This window comes from Doryrhamphus excisus, linkage group LG5 (assembly GCF_037039965.1).
Source record: "Doryrhamphus excisus strain RoL-2023G ecotype Guam linkage group LG5, RoL_Dexc_Guam_v1.1, whole genome shotgun sequence".
Taxonomy (NCBI): domain Eukaryota; kingdom Metazoa; phylum Chordata; class Actinopteri; order Syngnathiformes; family Syngnathidae; genus Doryrhamphus; species Doryrhamphus excisus.
In genome coordinates, this window is record NC_136361.1 from 5,450,838 (window position 1) to 5,471,165 (window position 20,328).

Below are 20,328 nucleotides of genomic sequence, written 5' to 3' on the forward strand. Positions count from 1 at the left end.
AAAAAAAGAGAAGCCGGGCAGAGAGCTGTCATAAAAAGAGTCTTTTTCCCACCGGACAATAAAACATGAAGGGAGAAGAAGGTCCTTTGTGGCTCCCAACGTATGGTAGAGGACAGTTGAGTGGGAGCTCCAGATGTGAATCAAACAGGCTTCAACTTTCATTGTGTTCCGGGGAAGACGACTCAATGCAGTCTGACCTTCAATACAAGTTTGGATTCCACGGCTAAACCTGCTAAATCCACTATCAATGTACTATTTTGGAAAGGACAAAGTGAACATGACAACCAATAATGTTCAATGGAAGCCTTCTCTAAGGACTAAACACATTACTTGTCTGACTCAATGTTATTTTACTATGAACACTAAAATCATCACACAGCAGCTTAACACCAAAAAAGTGTACCTGACAAATATAGTAACATGTACCTTTCCCATAGGTAATTTTCCCATTTTCCTATATACCTTTCACCTTGTGATGTGTCCTTCATTTCAGAACTACTAATTGTTTAAATACTGTGCTGCTCGCGAGTTAGCAAGGATATTTCAGCTCTTTCTTTACCAGTACACTCATAGTAAGCTTAGCAAACCATTGAAAGTTGCAATCATTCGTTATATATAGCAGATAACATAACAGTTTGACTCAGTGGTATTTTACTATGAACACTAAAATCCTCACACAGCAGCTGAACACTCAAAAAAGTGTACTTGACAAATATAGTAACATGTACCTTTCCCATAGGTAATTTTTCCATTTTCCTATATACCTTTCACCTTGTGACGTGTCCTTCATTTCAGAACTACTAATTGTTTAAATACTGTGCTGCTAGCGAGTTAGCAAGGATATTTCAGCTCTTTCTTTGGCAGTACACTCATAGTAAACTTAGCAACACATTGAGAGTTGCAATCATTCATTATATATAACAGATAACATAACAGTCTGACTCAGTGTCATTTTACTATGAACACTAAAATCATCACACAGCAGCTTAACACTAAAAAAAGTGTACTTGACAAATATAGTAACATGTACCTTTCCCATAGGTAATTTTTCCTTTTCCCTATATACCTTTCACCTTGTGACGTGTCCTTCATTTCAGAATTACTAATTGTTTAAATACTGTGCTGCTCGCGAGTCAGCAGGGATATTTCAGCTCTTTCTTTGGCAGTACACTCATAGTAAGCTTAGCAACCCATTAAAATTCGCAAGCATTCATTATATATGAGTGTAACATAATAACAGTCTGACTCACTGTGTTATTTTACTATGAGCACTAAATCCATCACACAGCAGCTTAACACTCAAAAAAGTGTACCTGACAAATATAGTAACATGTACCTTTCCCATAGGTCATTTTCCTATTTTCCTATATTGTATTGCGTTTAAGCAACACAATTCATTGGGTTGCTGCAATTATATCAGCCTCCCTCTGGGAAATGGTTTACTCAAACAAAATTGATTATTGAAAAAAATGTTTTTTTACATTTTAAATTTGTATTTGTGGTACATGTTTGTATATTTAGTCAGAATAGCTTTTTAGTGTTAAGGTGCTGTGTGATGATTTAAGATGACACTGTGAGTCAAGACCTCCATTTTGAGTTTTTTCACAGCTCTTGATTGGCTCCTGACACAATGTGCGGTACAAATCGTTTTTAGTGGGTGTGGCTTATAGACTGGGATTTATGCTATTTCAATGGTAACAGTAACAAGTAAATAAAGTCACTTGATTTGTGGTGTTTTTTTGGTACTCTTTATGAAACACCACACAGCTCCAGGAAATGGAGCGGACATGGTGACACATCACCCTTTTCAGCTCAGTGTGAAAGTCAACGTGTGACATCACCTTCCCGTTTCCCTCTGCCCTGCTCATGGGAACATCTTTTTCCCACTTGAAACATTATTATACCACAAAGTCAGATTTATGAGCGTTGGACCACCAATAGGATGAGACTTCAGTCTAATTTAAATTCTTAGCCGTTTTCAACTAGCTTGCCGACCAGAATGTCTTTGTTTTAGTCATATAAAAGCTTTAAAAACATGTTTATATATTTTTTGTACTGTACTGTACTGTACTGTGAAACCCATTTAGGTCCGCAGTAATACTACGTTTTATTAACAGACCCTTCCGTTATTGGTCCTGGGTAAAGTACCTAAATTGCGGGACTAAGTTTGTTAAATGTACACTAAAATCTGGATTTCCTGCATCACGCCAACACACCCCAGCATGTTAGATGAATGTTTACTGTTCAAAACCCAACTCAAGTCTCCCACTTGGCGGAAACGTGCCTTTACTGTACTGTACGTCTTTAAAAGACTTGACAGCTGCTTGAAGTAATACTTCTTACGACGCTGCGGTTGCCTTCCTGTTGCTTAAATGAATCTGTCTTGTCTTTTAGCCAAACAAGCCTGCTTGATATGCTGCCAGCAGGAACACACACCCTTCTGCTGCTTCCGGCTTGTTTTGGTCCTTTTTTTTTTTAAATAACACCGGACTTTGGTAATCTGGCACATCATCAATAGGATTAGGATACTGTTGATTTTTATTATTGAACCCATAGCAAGTAAATACTAGGCTGTGATTGCTGATACTTTTTTCTTATTTTTCAAGATGGTTTTAATATTTTTGTTTTTTACTTTAGGCCACAGTCAATTAAATATTAGATATAATGTTCTGTGAAAATGTTCCCATTGAACATTAATGGGGGCTGCATGGTGGTCGAGTGGTTAGCGTGCAGGCCTCACAGCTAAGAGACCCGAGTTTGCATGTTTTCTCCGGGTACTCCGGTTTCCTCCCACATTCCAAAAACATGCTAGGTTAATTAGCGACTCCAAATTGTCCATAGGTATGAATGTGAGTGTGAATGGTTGTTTGTCTATATGTGCCCTGTGATTGGCTGGCGACCAGTCCAGGGTGTACCCCGCCTCTCGCATGAAGACAGCTGGGATAGGCTCCAGCACCCCCACAACCCTCGTGAGCATAAGCGGTAGAAAATGAATGAATGTTACGTAACAGGCTGCACGGTGAGTGGTTAGCACACAGGCCGCACAGCTAGGAGACCCGAGTTCGATTCCACCCTCTGGCATCTCTGTGTGGAGTTTGCATGTACTCTGGTTTCATCCCACATTCCAAAAACATGCTAGGTTAATTAGCGACTCCAAATTGTCCATAGGTATGAATGTGAGTGTGAATAGTTGTTTGTCTATATGTGCCCTGTGATTGGCTGGTGACCAGTCCAGTGTGTACCCCGCCTCTCGCACAAAGACAGCTAGGATAGGCTCCAGCAAACCCCGCGACCCTCATAAGGATAAGCGGTAGAAAATCAATGAATGAATGGATGGACACTGTCGAATGGTTACCACGCAGGCCTCACAGTTAGAAGACCTGAGTTCAATTCCACCCTTGGCCATCTCTGTGTGGAGTTTGCATGTTCTCCCCGTGCATGCGTGGGTTTTCTCCGGGTACTCCGGTTTCCTCCCACATTCCAAAAACATGCTAGGTTAATTGGTGACTCCAAATTGTCCATAGGTATGAATGTGAGTGTGAATGGTTGTTTGTCTATATGTGCCCTGTGATTGGCTGGCGACCGGTCCAGGGTGTACCCCACCGCTCGCACAAAGACATAACATGACATGACATCTATCAACATAAAATAATAAATTATAAATAATTAAATAAATAATTATAAATAATAAATAAATGACATTAGATGATGGTCGTTTGAATTCCCACTGTGTGTGTGTGTGTGTGTGTACTGTATTGTGTGTTTTCATGTGATTCAGGTGTGTCACCACCACATCCTGAAGGCGTGTACATAATGAATCTACACATGTGACTCCACAACATTGATGTTTAGATATAATGTGTGTGTGCGTGTGTGTGTGTGAGTGACACCTTTGTGGGTGCTCCCTAATCTGTTTATTTAGTCCTGAAGGTGTACGTGTAGTACTGTGTGTGTGTGTGTGTGTGTGTGTGTGTGTGTCCATGTGGGGGGGGCAGAGAGCAGGGATTCCCTAAAGCAAGTTCAGTAAATCCTCACCAGGCACGGATTCCAAGGCATCGCGTGCAGCAGGGTGGGACTGTTGAGCTAAACCACGCCCCTACACACACACACACACACACACATATACACACACACATATATACAGTAGAGCTCGTAACAGAGGAAAGTGTAGTGGTTTTCTGCAACGCTTATCCTGGTGTTGTGGGGAGGATTAATGGATTCCCATCATACACTCACCTGTCATCCCTGTTAAATCCATAGCTGGTGTTTCCGTGACCGAGTGAGACCTCTTATCGCAACAGCACCCCTCATCTGGTTAACCTCAGCCTCTCTCTGTGCCTGTGTGATGTACTCCAGTATGTATCCCCTGTAGGCTCCTGGTAGCACTAGTGAGAACACTAAATGATACTTATCTCATGCACACATGAGCTCATTCATGCATGCCTTGGGAAAAAAAAAACAACTTTGTAGTTTTACTTTGATTAGTGATACTTCGGGATCCTGTTTTGTTTTAATAACACTTATGGAAGTGATGAGACTCACATGATGGTAATGTTGCACTTGCAGTGTGGGTGGTCCAGATCAGGATCAGAGCACTGGCAAGAAAAACTAGTTTGTCTGCCGTGTGGGATTGTTTGAACAAGGGATGGATGATGTTAATGTTAATTGAATGTTTTTGTGTATGGTTTTTAACATTATTAGAGCCCTATAGGCATGGAATAGCACCCCTATAATCACCAATACACGCCTTATTCATTGTTTCAAACACATTGCAACGCTTCTGCTAACCATTCATTCATTCATTTTCTCAGGATGGAGCCTATCCCAGCTGTCTTTTGGGCGAGAGGCGGGGCTGGACTGGTTGCCAGCCAATCACAGGGCACATATAGACAAGCAACCATTCACACTCAAATTCATACCTATGGACAATTTGGAGTCGCTAATTAACCTAGCATGTTTTTGGAATGTGGGAGGAAGCCGGAGAAAACCCACGCATGTACGGAGGGAATTGAACTTGGGTCTCCTAGCTGTGAGGCCTGCACGCTAACCACTCGACATCGTGCAGCCGAGAGCTAACCAGTTATATTTATGCCTTCTAAGGAATTCCTTCTAGACTCAATAACCCAAAAATGTACCACTTCCACACAGGATAGGAGAATGTTTTCTCACTCCATCGTGTCGGACATGGTATGGCTGACTTCATGCAGTGTTAAGGTGTTTTGCGTCATGACTGCTAGTGACCGGAATGCTACATATCAGTCATTCATTCATTTTCTACCGCTTTTCCTCACAAGGGTCGAGGGGGTGCTGGAGCCTATCCTAGCTGTCTTCGGGCGAGAGGTGGGACTGCACTGGTGGCCAGCCAATCACAGGGCACATACAGACAAACTACCATTCACACTCACATTCATACCTATGGACAATTTGGAGTCGCTAATTAACCTAGCATGTTTTTGGAATGTGGGAGGAAGCGGGAGAAAACCCACGCATGTACGGAGGGAATTGAACTCGGGTCTCCTAGCTGTGAGGCCTGCACGCTAATCACTTTACACCGTGCAGCCGAGCACTAACCCGTTATGTTTATTCCTTCTAGACTCAAGAAGCCAAAAACGTACCACTTCCACACAGGATGGGAGAACGTTTTCTCACTCCATCATGTCGGACATGGTATGGCTGACTTCATGCAGTGTTAAGGTAATGTAATCTAAAGTAATATGTCAGTGTTTTGCGTCATTACTGCCACCTAGTGTCCAGAATACTACATATTATGTGTATTTCAATGTTTTGACTAATAATAAACCATAGTCTACCACGAAACTACTATGGAGAATAGTAAATAACAGCTGCCTTAACGCTTTACGTGTAACTTTTAGAACTTTTTACTAGACAATTGGCACAAAGCATGCTGGGAGGCTGCCATTATAATATCTTAGATAATACAGATGATGTTTTCAACATTATTATGTGTGACATTTACTCTATTCATTTTTGCTGTACATTTCTCCATTTATACGCGCTTGATTCATGTGTTAGGCCTGTGTGGGTCGTTTGTGTGTACGTGCATTTATGGACAATAGTGATGCGCAAACCCGTCACCATCAGGACATGACATGCACCTGTGCAAACACCACGACAAAGACTCGCCCTGTTTTCAGAGGCGACCTTTAATGAGTCTTTAATTAAGCATCTCGCAGCTCCCACATTTGGTTTCACACCAAACTTGTCACTTGTGTGATCAGCGTTCAGCAATGTGTTATTCACAGCGAATAAAAAAAAAACCCTGTTGCATGCAAAGAAGTTGTAAAAGTTTGATTTCCAAAAAAACGATAACACACATGTCTCAATGTGCTTAAACACACATGATTTACGGACCGCAACTGAGGAGTTATGTAATGGTCAAACATGTGGCCGGCCCTTGCAAACAAACCACTGCACGCAACGGCAGAGAGGTCATTTACGTAGAGGCATGCCACTGTGTGCTCGCTCTTCATCCCAAAGGAGCGCTTGTGCGGCTCACAGAGAAAGCGGTCAGACATTATTAGCTCAGCAACATGCCACTGAGTTTTTCCTCGCATAAGTCGAAGCCCCAAATAGATTTAACACTGCGGCGGCCGCACGCGATATCCTCCGCTTCCACGGGCATTGATGAGAATAGCAACAATGTCAAACAGGGCTGGACTGCATAAATACACAAAAGATAAACGCTACTTCCGTCAATACACTGGCGGCGTCTCAATTTGTGTACTTCCGTGCACACTATTTGGAGTACTGAGAGCGCACTGCATTTTACAGTACACACTTAAACACTTAAAAGCTACTAAGTGCACAAATTCACTGTGTACTTGGCTCCTTAGTGCAGAAAAAAATGAAGTAAAATACAAACATAAGGCATTCTGTTCACTGTGAATTATATTTAGTATTCAGTCATGTGACTGGAATGTTTGGTGAGACACACAAGCACCAGACTTTGTCACCGGAACAGTTTTCCATTTTTTTCTGGAATTACAGGCACAATAATCCCTAATAAAAACACAGGCTAAAACTCAACTCTGAAACCCTGACGTGACTTCCTGTCCACCCGGGACTCAGCTCCCCCAGGGAACCCATTTTGTAGTACACACTTAAACACTTATAAGCTACTAAGTGCACAAATTCAGCCTGTGTACTTGGCTCCTTAGTGCAGAAAAAATGAAGTAAAATACAAACATAAAGCATTCTGTTCACTGTTCACTATCATATTTAGTATTCAGTCATGTGACTGGAATGTTCGGTGAGACACACAAGCACCAGACTTTGTCACCGGAACAGTTTTCCATTTTTTTCTGGAATTACAGGCACAATAATCCCTAATAAAAACACAGGCTAAAACTCAACTCTGAAACCCTGATGTGACTTCCTGTCCACCCGGGACTCAGCTCCCCCAGGGAACCCATTTTGTAGTACACACTTAAACACTTATAAGCTACTAAGTGCACAAATTCAGCCTGTGTACTTGGCTCCTTAGTGCAGAAAAAATGAAGTAAAATACAAACATAAAGCATTCTGTTCACTGTTCACTATCATATTTAGTATTCAGTCATGTGACTGGAATGTTCGGTGAGACACACAAGCACCAGACTTTGTCACCGGAACAGTTTTCCATTTTTTTCTGGAATTACAGGCACAATAATCCCTAATAAAAACACAGGCTAAAACTCAACTCTGAAACCCTGATGTGACTTCCTGTCCACCCGGGACTCAGCTCCCCCAGGGAACCCATTTTGCAGTACACACTTAAACACTTAAAAGCTACTAAGTGCACAAATTCAGCCTATGTACTTGGCTCCTTAGTGCAGAAAAAATGAAGTAAAATACAAACATAAGGCATTCTGTTCACTGTTCACTATCATATTTAGTATTCAGTCATGTGACTGGAATGCTCGGTGAGACACACAAGCACCAGACTTTGTCACCGGAACAACAGTTTTTTCTGGAATTTTATAATCCCCAATAAAAACACAGGCTAAAACTCAACTCTGAAACCCTGACGTGACTTCCTGTCCACCCGGGACTCAGCTCCCCCCGGGAACCCATTTATAGCAACACACACAAGTGAACAAATGTAACAAATGTTATTGATTGTAAAAGTACTAGATTGAGGGGTAGGATTTAATAAGCTTTGCTTCTTCCTACTCCTTTTTGGACATGTGGAACTGTGAACTGATTATGTGATGCATTCAATTGTAATCTGATGCATGTTCAAATGAAAACCATTACCATTACATATGGAGCGACGGATGGACGGATGGCACGACAATCCAGTAATGCATGGCTTTCACGGGACGCGTTGCATGCTTAAATGAAGCCATAATTGGCCTTGATCACGCTCAGCTACGAAGACGTATAGTGGAAGTGACAGAGAGGCAGTGTGACGTAGCAGTTTGAGTATTAATGTTCAATGGTTCCTTACAGGATCGAGTGTGGCGACAATTTGAGGAATTATCCGGAATCACATTAGCACAGCAAGTCGAGATTAGGACTGAATGACTGAATGATCAATCAAGCCTTTGCCGTATTGTGCAGGTGTGCCTAATGAAGTGTCCGCCGAGTGTGGGATCCTCCCGCTTAAAAGCGTGAGAGTGGACGACCGTCTCGGTAACAAAGATCCCGTTTGTCATGAGACAGACTCGATCAGCCTTCTCCTCTCTCCTCCTCTCCTCCTCTCGCTCATCATGCATCTCCCTCTCAGCCCTTGTCCTGGCGTGCCCTCCCTCCCTCCGTCATGCCGCCGTCCCCGTCGAGCGACTCATGCGCGGATACAATGTGCTCCACTGTGCTCTTTGAAGGCCAACATTACTGTTCACACGCAATCCACTGATATGTTCCTCCCTCTCATTTAACTTTATTCCCGGTTTCCCCCCTTCTTTAATCCACTTTTTCGCCGTTAACCCTTGTCAAGACACGGCTTTTAGTTCAAGTAACATGCTTCAATTTCTATTTTTATGACAAGAAAGGAAATTAACTCACTGCAGGGCGCCATCCTGTCATGTATTTCTCTTTTAAGTTATCCAAAATGGCTTTTTGTGGTAAGAGAAGAAGACGAAAAGTCAAGACGTTTGAAGAATATTTACATTTGCGTTTGTCTGGCACGTTTTTCTTTGATGACAACCACAATTGAGCTCCATGTCAATAATAGCTTTTGAGATATAGGTTACTGTATAATATTATAACATATAATATTACCAAAGGCGACACTACAAAAGTCATACAGTTCCAAGCATGCTGCCAGATCAATGGGGTAATATTACAACTACAGTTCATTTTCTTATACAAAGAAATTATGAGAATAAAATGTTAAAGTTCGGGGAAATTTTTTTTTTTGTCATGATCCCCCGAGGGGACAGAATTTTTTAAAATAATAATTCTGATATTATTTCAAAATATTACAATGTTTTTTCCTCATACAACTAGGACCATATTGTCATAATTCTGACATTATTTTACGATATTAAAAAATCCTCATGAATAGCACTTTATTCTCATGATTCTGATATTATTTCAAAATATTACAATGTTTTTTCCTCATACAACTAGGACCATATTGTCATAATTCTGAGATTATTTTACAATATAAAAAAATTCTCATGAATAGCACTTTATTCTCATGATTCTGATATTATTTCAAAATATTACAATGTTTTTTCCTCATACAACTAGTACTATATTGTCATAATTCTGACATTATTTTACGATATAAAAAATCCTCATGACTAGCACTTTATTCTCATAATTCTGATATTATTTCAAAATATTACAATATTTTTTTCCTCATACAACTAGGACTTTATTCTCATAATTCTGATATGATTCCAAAATATTGCCAATATGTTTTTCTCATACAACTAGTACTATATTGTCATAATTCTGACATTATTTTACAATATAAAAAATCCTCATGACTAGCACTTTATTCTCATAATTCTGATATTATTTCAAAATATTACAATATTTTTTTCCTCATACAACGAGGACTTTATTCTCATAATTCTGATATGATTCCAAAATATTGCCAATATTTTTTTCTCATACAACTAGTACTATATTGTCATAATTCTGACATTATTTTACAATATTAAGTATATTTTTTCTCATACAACGTGGACTTTCACCTCATCATACTGACATGTTTTTGCAATATTATGAAAAACAAAATTCTCTTACAACTAGAATTTTATTCTCATGAACGTGATATTATTTCAAAATATTACCAATAGTTTTACCAATAGGACTTTATTCATATAATTCTGACATTATTCTCTAATATTAAACTTATTTTTTTTCATATCATAAGTACTTTATTCTCATATCTGACATGATTGTACAATATTGAGAAGATTTTCCCCCTACATAGAACTAGGACTTTATTCTCATAATTTTGGTACTATTCTCTAACATTAAACATATTTTTTCTCATATAATAAAGATTTTATTCTCATAATTCTGATGTGACTTTACAATATTATCTAGATTTTCTTCCTCATATTAGAACTTTTTTCTCATAATTATGACATTAAACACATTTTTCTCATAATGAATTATTCTCATAATTTTGATTTTGATAATGACTTGAACTTTATTCTCATGTTCTCAAGTTTGATGTGCTTTTACAATATTTAGATTTTTTCCTCATATGATTAGAACTTTATTCTCATAATTATGACATTATTCTCTAATATTAAACATATTTTCCTCATATAATGTATTATTCTCATAATTTTGACATGATTTGACACAATAATTTTGAGGTGGTTTTACAATATTATGAAGATTTACCCCCCGAACTTTATTCTCATAATTTTGATGTGACTTTACAATATTATGTAGATTTTTTTCCTCATATGATTCAAACTTTTTCTCATAATTCTGACATTATTCTCTAATGTTAAACGTATTTTCCTCATATAATGAATTATTCTCATAATTTTGACATGATTTGACATACAAAAATTTGAGGTGGTTTTACAATATCATGAAGATTTTCCCCCGAACTTTATTCTCATAATTTTGATGTGACTTTACAATATTATGTAGATTTTTTTCCTCATATGATTCAAACTTTTTTCTCATAATTCTGACATTATTCTCTAATATTAAACGTATTTTTCTCATATAATGAATTATTCTCATAATTTTGACATGATTTGACATACAAAAATTGAGGTGCTTTTACAATATTATGAAGATATTTTTCCCTCATGAGACTATATGACTATATTCTCCAATTTCCAATAATAATCTTTTTTTCCTCATGCAACTAGCACTCTTTTCCTTCTTTGCCTTCAGGGCTATAAAGATGGTAGCATATATTGTATATGCATATGCATCAACACATGTAGTTTATGTCTGCAATTGTTTTATTGTGGTGAGCCTCCAATGCAGCTTGAGCCACAGAATTCCTTCTCCTGGATATTCCTGGCGTGCCAGTGCCACATCAGGAATATGATACTTTTTCTTTTCTTTTTCTCCCGCTGACTGAGTGACAAAAATATTCACTTCCTCCATGTTTTTTTTTCCCTCGTTTCTGTTCATGCACGCGATGTGTGCTCCTGTGTGAACTGCCCTTTGGTGTCACTCCCTTGTGATCTGGTGTAGACAGAGTAGGATTGTGTGTGTGTGTGTGTGTGTGTGTGTGTGTGTTGCAGCTCTGTGCAGTGTCATTAGTCATAGTGAAAGACGAGTAAGACAAAAGCTTATTTCTGCAAGACTGCTCTTTTCCTCTGTGATGTTCCCTGCGTCTATTCGTCTTTTCGCACTCATTCACCGCCACTCTCACTCACTCCTTCTCCGCTTTGCTTCGACAGATCGTTTTCATAACCACTTTTCCGAGGTCACGGCCTCGTCTGCAGTAGTCACGCAACCCCACTTCGCCTGCTCAGTCAGCTTTACACATACATGCATACACACATGCTCCGCTACGCTACGCCGCTTAAAGAGACAGCGCACGGCTTTCTCCACATCAGACACTTTTTTTTAGAGGGTCAGCATGTCTATTTTTGGCGCCGGGGCGCTCAAAGCGTTCTACTGCCGCACGCTCGCAACCTGTGGCTGCAGGGTGGAAATGCAACTGGCTGAGATTATTAAGCCGTTGACTGGCGTTGGACAATGAGGCAAGCTGTCAGTTCAGGTAGCAGTCAGTGGAGAGGCACAGGAAGGCTCTTAAGGTGGTTTGTGGACATGCATTGAGCGCTATTACACTATTATAAAAATAATAATAATAATTATTGAATTTATTACATATGCTGTTATGGACATGAGACCCTTGAATTGCTTGTGGTTTGGATTGTCTTTTGTTGACCTAAAATTGGATTTGTTGAGCTTTTAGCAAATGCTCTTCCGGTTACGCAGCTGTATAGCATGAGTGTATCCATAGCAACGTAAATGCAACCACCCTGCCCCCCCCTGCAGTGTGATCGGGCCTTTATATGGCCTATTATTGCCATATTTAATATAGATAGTATAGATAGAACATAGAAAAACTACATTGTAACATTATTAGAGCCCTCTCAACATGAAATAACACCCCTATAGCCACGATGGTCACACTCGTACACGGCTGCAACAGTAAACCATGTTGGGGATTATTGTGCAAATATTCAAACCTGCAATAAAAGCCTGTTGTTTTGGCGATCAAGTCTAGTGCTATTGTGTTTCAAAGAACATATCGTAACATTACTTAATGTCTTATACTGTATTTGTGTTTAAATTTAAGCCATTTTGGCTAATATTGACTACTTTGGCTAATATTAAATATGGCAATAATAGGCCATATAAAAATGGCATATTATTGCCATATTTAATATTTTTGCAGATTGACTTTGTTGAGCTTTTAGCAAATGCTCTTCCGGTTATGCAGCTGTATAGCATGAGTGTATCCATAGCAACGTAAATGCAACCACCCTGCCCCCCCCTGCAGTGTGATCGGGCCTTTATATGGCCTATTATTGCCATATTTAATATAGATAATATAGATAGAGCATAGAAAAACTACATTTTAACATTATTAGAGCCCTCTCAACATGAAATAACACCCCTACAGCCACTATGGTCACACTCCTACATGACAGGAAGTCACGTCATGGCTGCAACAGTAAACTATGTTGCGGATTATTGTGCAAAAATTCAAACCTGCAATAAAAGCCTGTTGTTTTGGCGATCAAGTCTAGCGTATTTGTGTTTCAAAGAACATATCGTAACATTACTTAATGTCTTATACTGTATTTGTGTTTACATTCAAGCAATTTATATGGCCTATTATTAGCCTGCACGGCGGTCTAGTGGTTAGCACGCAGACCTCACAGCTAGGAGACCCCAGTTCAATCCCACCCTCGGCCATCTCTGTGTGGAGTTTGCATGTTCTCCCCGTGCATGCGTGGGTTTTTTCCGCGTATTCCGGTTTCCTTCCCATTCCACATTCCAAAAACATGCTAGGTTAATTAGCGACTCTAAATTGTCCATAGGTATTATTTTGTGAGTGTGAATGGTTGTTTGTCTATATGTGCCCTGTGATTGGCTGGCGACCAGTCCAGGGTGTACCCAGCCCGAATATCTCGCCCGAAGGCAGCTGGGATAGGCTCCAGCACCCCCGCGACCCTCGTGAGGATAAGTGGTAGAAAATGAATGAATTTATAGCATAGAAAACCATCTAAAAATGGTTTTTAACATTATTAGAGCCCTCTAGACATGAAATAACACCCCTATAGTCACTTTTACACTCATATTAGCCAAATGTAGTGGTCATAATAAGAGAAAATAAGATATAATATAAATGAATGAATGAATATCATAATAATAATCATAGTAACATTGTTTTTTGTTGCAGCCGTAGCCAACAACAAGCTAAAGCTCAACTCAGAACCCCTGATGTCACTTCCTGTCTGCCATTAGTTCCGCCCTACAAGGGAAACCATCTTTACTGTCTTATGTTCTCTGATTATATCTACGATATTGGGTAATAGCAGTGTAAAGGTGACTATAGGGGTGTTATTTCATGTCCAGAGGGCTCTAATAATGTTAAGAACCATTTTTAACTCCATACAGAGATGGCCGAGGGTAGAATTGAACTCGGGTCTCCTAGCTGTGAGGTCTGCATGCTCGCCACTCGTCCACCGTGCAGCTTATTATGACCACTACATTTGGCTAATATGAGTGTAAAGGTGACTATAGGGGTGTTATTTCATTTCTAGAGGGCTCTAATAATGTTAAGAACCATTTTTAACTCCACACAGAGATGGCTGAGGATGGAATTAAACTCAGGTCTCCTAGCTGTAAGGTCTGCATGCTCGCCACTCGTCCACCGTGCACCTTATTATGACCACTACATTTAGCTAATATGAGTGTAAAGGTGACTATAGGGGTGTTATTTCATGTCTAGAGGGCTCTAATAATGTTAAGAACCATTTTTAACTGCACACAGAGATGGCTGAGGGTGGACTTGAACTCAGGTCTCCTAGCTGTTAAACATTTTCTAAAGAAGGAATCCTATTTCAAGTCAAATCAGGAACCGATTAGCCGCGATAAACGAGGAAAAGTGCGCATGAGCAGGCTGGCCAATAAGCAAAAGGCTTTTTGGCAGGTCTTTAAGTCCGCTGACTGAAAACATGATGGGGGGGAGGGGGCTAACGTGTATTAGATGAAGACCAGGCTGTACTATTTTGTTTAATCCTGCAAACAAACATGACATGACAACACAAACACCCCCCCCCCCCCCCCCCTTCTTAGTAATCGTATCACTCGGGCCAATCCTCAACGTTTTGTGACATTTAAACACGTCGACGTATCATTTTTTTTTTTTGTGAAGACCCGATAAATGATGCAAGAGGTTCTTCTATTTTATGCCTCCCTTCCGCACTGTGGGCGCACATCTCCAACCCCACCCAACCCCCAACCCCCCCTTCAGTTCAACACAGCCCAGAGCATTAAAGTCGCTCACGGTATAATCTGATTGCGTGACATGTTGACCTTGTTGCAGGGGTCCTCTTTTAGCCGCGCTGTGCTGCTCAATTAGCGAGACGGTTAATTTCATTTCATTTCATGGATTTGCTCCTCCTTTACTGACCAGTTGTGGGAAAGCGGGAACATACGGGACAAATAAAGTCACACACACACACACACACACACACAAAGACTCATGTCCAGGCCTCTGAGCGAGAGAAGGATTAGATCGGATATTAAAAGTCCAAAAAGACGGCATAACAAGGGAATACAAAAAAAAATACAAAGGAAGCTGTAATAGACAGTGATTAATGCAAAGGAAATTAAAAAGTTGCTTTTATGCTATGATATGAAAACAATTAAAGTGAATGTAGGTTAAAATGTATTATTTTTTTGTTAGCAAGCTTCCTAATTCATAGAAGATGACAAGAATGTACCATTTTCCATTCTGGGGCGGGGGGGAATGGCTCCATCGTGACTCATTATTTTATTGATTATTGATTATTTTCGTTTATTGATATGTTAGGAGGCTACTTCCTGTTTCATTGATGCTGAAATAGCAAAAATATTGATAAAAATATTGATAAATAAAAGTGAAAAATATCCTGGCCGACTACATTATACTTATATGTAATGCTATTTTGTGCGTTAGCTAGCAGGACTGTACTCGTTATGATTTTGGGTCAGGTGAACGATTCCAACAACAAAAATTAAAACATAAAAATAATAAATTCCTCTAACATTTTTTTTGTTTGTTTGTTGGGCCATTTTTTAATTAGCATGCTACTTCCTGGATCATAGATTCTGCGTGACAAATACATCCTTTACCGTTCAGTATTCCCGAATGATAGAAAATTGAGCCTGAAACCAAAATATTAATATAAAAATCCTAGAGAAATACAGTATTTGTGCTTCATGTCATTCAGTATGTTAGCTAGCAGGCTACTTCCTGTTTCAGGAAAGTGGGCATAATACAAATATTTCTTACTATTTAGGATTCTGGGATGGGGATATGTTAAATTATGACTGAAACAACATAAATATGAATAAATTCTCTCACAAAAGTGAAAAAAATCCTGAAGGAATACAATATATTTAATACTTAATGTACTTCTGTATGTTAGCTAGCTAGCAGGCTACTTCCTGGTTCATGAAAGTGGCCATAATACAAATATTCCTTACTATTTAGGATTCTGGGATAAGGATATGTTAAATTATGACTGAAACAACAAAAATATCAATAAATAATAGAAAACAAAAGTGGAAAAATTCTGGAGAAATACAATATATTTAATATTTACATAATGTATGTAGTTCTGTGTGTTAGCTAGCAGGCTACTTCCTGGTTCATGAAAGTGGCCATAATACAAATATTCCTCACTATTTAGGATTCTGGGATGAGGATATGTTAAATTATGACTGAAACAACAAAAATATCAATAAATAATAGAAAACAAAAGTGAAAAAATCCTGGAGGAATAGAATATATTTAATATTTACATAATGTATGTAGTTCTGTGTGTTAGCTAGCAGGCTACTTCCTGGTTCATGAAAGTGGACATAATACAAATATTCCTTACTATTTAGAATTCTGGGATGAGGATATGTTAAATATCATGATTGAAACAACATAAATATGAATAAATTCTCTCACAAAAGTGAAAAAAATCCTGAAGGAATACAATATATTTAATATTTACTTAATGTACTTCTGTGTGTTAGCTAGCAGGCTACTTCCTGGTTCATGGAAGACAAATATTATTTACCGTTTAGGATTTTAAATATTGTGAGATGCGGAAAATGTTTAATTGTGATGAAAGAAATGAAAAAATAAATATTTTTTATTTATTATTATTTATTTATATATTATTATTTTTAATATTTAAAAAAAAAAGTAAAATCTTGCAGGACTGTAGTTACTGTCCTTTTACGTGTTAGCTTATTTTCCTTGATACGGAAGAGAGGCTGGTTGCCGTGATTCAGCCTTTACGGAAGTACGACATGGTGGTTTTATGATGACTAAAAAACAAATTAATCTTGTCTCTCTGCATTTTTAAATAAATTTTCACCAAAGTGTAATGGCATCTTGCCTAGCCTGTGTGCCACCCTGACAAATCAGTCACCACACTCACAATCAGACATCATAAAATGCTTTACCACCTCCGGCGTGTAAACGATGTCATTATTTGTTGCGGGTTCAGCATAGCAATGGTTATGATGCACATTTATTAATCACTTGTTAGCGCTGCTGTCTAAGCCACAAAACGGAAACAAACAGCTTCAAACATGAACAGATGGCGGAGAGGATTTGTTGCGCTGCAGACAACCGACTGCACAGCAGCTGCAGCGTGTACTTCGGTGCATTTCTGCACATTTTGACAATTAACAGTGTATTATTGTCTTGAGACATGTGAGTAGGTGTGGCTTTTTTTCATCCTTAACTCATTTAGGGACATATTGAGGTCATTTGAACGACATTGCGTGAGAAGGGAAGGGTATCCGGTGGATCCAATTGCCCTCAGTGAGGGCGGCAGCGCCTCTATGAATGTGGCCTTTGAGTGGCAAGAGGCCAGCAGACATGCACTTATAGTGTATCTGTGAAAAAAGGCCTGATGCGACTTCAGTCTGCTACAATTATGTTGACCCCCCTTCCCCTCCCCGTCCACCCCGCCTCCCATCCGTCCGTCCCCTCTGAGAACAGGCTGCCCTTGAGTCACAAGGAAGGATTCTCCGGTGCGAGTACTGTGACGTATCTAGTTTTACTTTTGAGCAGGCTACGCCCAAAAAAAATCATGACTTATTCATTCATTTTCAACAGTCTGACTCATGGTGTCATCTTACAAACAACATTAACTTCATCACACAGCAACTTAACACCCAAAAAGTTACCATTCGTCATTCATTTTCTACCACTTATCTCACAAGGGTCGCAGGGGGTGCTGGAGCCTATCCCAGCTGTCTTCAGTCGACAGGTGGGGTACATCCTGGACTGGTCGCCAGCCAATCACAGAGCACATATAGACAAACAACCATTCACATTCACATTCATAAATTTGGAGTCGCTAATTAACCTAGCATGTTTTTGGAAGGTGAGAGGAAACTGGAGTACCCAGAGAACATGCACACTCCACAAAAATATGGCAGAGGGTGGAATTGAACTCGAGTCTCCTTGCTGTGAGGCCTGCTCGCTAACCACTCGGTTGCTGTGCAGCCGGAATGAGTCTATATTATATCTTATTTTCTCTTATTATGACCACTACATTTGGCTAATATGAGTGTAAATGTGACTATAGGGGTGTTATTTCATGTCTAGAGGGCTCTAGTAATGTTAAGAACCATTTTTAGATGGTTTTCTATGCTCTAAATTCATTCATTTTTTTACCGCTTATCCTCAGGAGGGTCGCAGGGGTGCAGAGAGGCGGGGTACACCCTGGACTGGTGGCCAGCCAATCACAGGGCACATATAGACAAACAACCATTCACACTCACATTCATACCTATGGACAATTTGGAGTCGCTAATTAACCTAGCATGTTTTTGGAATGTGGGAGGAAACCGGAGTATTCGGAGAAAACCCACACATGCACGGAGAGATGCAAGGGTGGGATTGAACGCCGGTCTCCTAGCTGTGTTGTCTGGGCGCTAACCACTCAACCACCGTGCAGCCCCTATCATGGCTTATTATTTTCTCCAAATAATAACCTTGCATTGACTCGGATACATACAGCAAAGTCCCACTGCACCTCAAACTGGGTTATCCACAGCTTTAAGCCCAGAAAATCAAATAATGTCTGCCGGCATCATCTGAAAGACAATAATATGCATGCAGGTACCACCGTTCAATTTCTGTTATTTAGTTTGAACTTTCTGTGCGTCACAGACGGCGGGATATAAATCCAGTGGCAGCTATACGGACACGTGGATGCAAGGCGGCTTTGATTTTAGAGCTATATTTACACCCAACGTCCACGATGATGCAGGCTGTCACATCAACGTCTTTGTTTGCGTGAATGACAGCCCGGAAACTGGGTTAGACGCTTTGATCGATGCTAATTTGTCAAACTCGACCGTAAAACTTTTCACCACTTTTGAGTTCGGGTTTGCATTCAACAAATAAATACATGTGGAAGTCGATATTTTATTACTTTATCTTTATTTGCATGCAAACACATTTGTAGTTACACATTGAAATGGTGAAAAGGTGTCAGATTACGCAAGTCGGGCTGGGGGTACAAACAAGTTCTGTTTCCAGGCTGTGACATAAGTTGAGTTTTAGGCAACGTTCTTGGACCAAAGCAAACCACAGAAGAAGAACGAGACTGAGTTTTTTTGGTATACCAAACAACAAAATATATCATATTCAGATATTAAGTTGACTTGTCAAATGACAGTGATGGGTCGATGATGATATCGTTTTCAAAAAGTAGTGAATTTGCTCGTCTACATGAAAACGATGTGCAAAAATTTGCATAATGTACCGTCGCCGGGCACCCGGAACGCCGTTTCCATGTGCTCATAAGCCGAAACTGTCCCGATGTGGGAGTTAGCCTCCATGACGGTTCATTTAGTTTCTTTTCATGCCTTAGTTCCTGGTTCATGCCCTTATTTTGTATTCACTTCCTGTGTTGCTCTGTTTTGTTTTCTCTTGCTTTGCATTTATCCCTTGTACCCGTTTCCTATTTGCGTGGGTTTTCTCCGGGTACTCCGGTTTCCTCCCACATTCCAAAAACATGCTAGGTTAATTAGCGACTCCAAATTGTCCATAGGTATGAATGTGAGTGTGAATGGTTGTTTGTCTATATGTGCCCTGTGATTGGCTGGCCACCAGTCCAGGGTGTACCCCGCCTCTTGCCCGAAGACAGCTGGGATAGGCTCCAGCACCCCCCGCAACCCTCGTGAGGAAAAAGTGGTAAAAAATGAATGAATGAATGAATATTAGGAAAGCAGGAAGTGAACAAATGTAACAGTTACTGATAGTAAAAGTACCAGATGGAGGGGTAGGATTTAATAAGCTTTGCTTCTTCCTACTCCTTTTGGACATGTGGAACTGTGAACTGATTATGTGATGCATTCAATTGTAATCTGATGCATGTTCAAATGAAATTATACCATTACCATTAACAACTGTCCACTGGGTTTAATGTATGTATTATGTATGCTAGCATTGGAACGCAACCCGGAAATGACACAAAAGACACAATGCTTTTGATTGACACTGTTATGAAACACCATGTTTATTATCATGCTTATCATTTGAATGACTGCAGAGCTGCAACAAGAGCACAGTAATTATAAAAATGGAGTCTAATAAATGACACGCCTTTGCACACTCAGCCAAGGAAAGCCTTGGAATCTATT

At 39.6% G+C, this 20,328-nt stretch overlaps 1 protein-coding gene and 1 long non-coding RNA gene across 3 annotated transcripts in view; one reads left to right on the forward strand and one right to left on the reverse strand.

The window, feature by feature from the left end:
* ahrra (aryl-hydrocarbon receptor repressor a) overlaps window positions 1-20,328 on the reverse strand; it is a 90,122-nt gene that overhangs the window by 43,793 nt on the left and 26,001 nt on the right. The window lies entirely within an intron of this gene.
* Window positions 1-20,328, forward strand: part of LOC144898504 (uncharacterized) — a 32,914-nt gene that overhangs the window by 5,383 nt on the left and 7,203 nt on the right. The window contains exon 2 of the long non-coding RNA XR_013627380.1: window positions 5,594-5,694. This is a non-coding gene — a long non-coding RNA (uncharacterized LOC144898504). The remainder of the gene's footprint in view (window positions 1-5,593; window positions 5,695-20,328) is intronic.